The sequence below is a fragment of the Meleagris gallopavo genome, chromosome 20 (assembly GCF_000146605.3).
Source record: "Meleagris gallopavo isolate NT-WF06-2002-E0010 breed Aviagen turkey brand Nicholas breeding stock chromosome 20, Turkey_5.1, whole genome shotgun sequence".
Taxonomy (NCBI): Eukaryota; Metazoa; Chordata; class Aves; order Galliformes; family Phasianidae; genus Meleagris; species Meleagris gallopavo.
This window is the reverse complement of record NC_015030.2, coordinates 5,198,404-5,199,738: the sequence shown is the minus strand read 5'-3', so window position 1 is coordinate 5,199,738 and position 1,335 is coordinate 5,198,404.

The following is a 1,335-nucleotide window of genomic DNA, read 5'->3' as shown; positions in this document are numbered from 1 at the left end:
AAGTGCAGGACCCGGCATTTGGCCTTGTTGAACCTCATCCCATTGGCTTCAGCCCAGCTCTGCAGCCTGTCCAGATCCCTCTGTAGGGCCTCGCTACCCCCAGGCAGATCCACACTTCCAGCCAACTTGTTGTCATCCGCAAACTTACTGAGGGTGCACTCAATGCCCTCATCCAGGTCATCAGTAAAGATATTGAAGAGGACAGGCCAAAGATGTGAAACATCAGACTCCACAGAGTTTTTTCTTCCTCCTGTACATTATATTAACTTTGACTTCTCATTCATTTTCACCATCGCATCCATTTTTACCCACTTAGGGACAAGGGCAGATAGAGCTGAGCAGATCTCTGGATGCAGCCAGCAAGGCACGCACTGCTAATCTTAAAGCTATGTAAAACCAGTTGTTATCTGCCAACCACCATCTGAACGCAGGCTGTTGGGGCAGCTGAAGGTAACTGCAGAACAAAACCCACTGAGTGCTGTGGGGCTCCTGGAGCAGGCAGTGCAGTGCGTGGAGCTCAGCAGAAGTGATGGAGTCTGTGATAAGGATGTGTGATCTCTACTGCCCCAAAGGACCGGAAAGCAGTTACAGTTCTTGACAAACCAAACATTGCCACAGCCTCTGAGTGTTGTTGCTTAAGGAGGAGGGACAGTTCCATCCTTCAGAAATGTTTTTATTCCCCTTTACTTGAGTTATTGCATGATAGAACTGCACGGCCCCATAGTAGATCTTTTAATTGAAACCTTAGAGATCTGTGTAAGTATGGAGGGTGGACAGAGGTGCCTAGGAATGGAGAGCTGGGAAGTGAGAAAAGAGAAGCTGGGAAATAGCTGCTAATATGTCACCTATATCCTATAGGTACACCTACATTTTGAGTTGCTTCTAAACCACCAATAGCTCTTACAGGCACTCACATGAGAGAAGAAGCTAGATAAGGAAAGGGATGTTCACAAACACATTGAAGAGACGGGGCCTGGAGCATCTCCCATAAGAAAGGCTGAGACCCCTGGGGCTGTTCTCTTGAGGAGGAGGAGGCTGAGAGAGATCAGATCGCTGTTTATAAATATCTAAAACACAGGAGTCAACTCGATGGGGGCAAACTCTTTTTGGGGGTGTGCAGCGACAGAACAGGGGGCAATGGGCACAAATTGCGGGGCTCTCCTTCTCTGCAGACATTCAAGACCCGTCCGGGCGCCTACCCGCCCGACCTGCCGTAGGGCAGCACTCCGCAGCGGGGCCGCACCCCGGCATTCCCAGCGGAGCTCCCAACCCGCTCGGCGGCTGCGGGCGGCGCCGTTCGCTGGCGGTCCTCGGCGTTCCGGCGGGACGGCACCG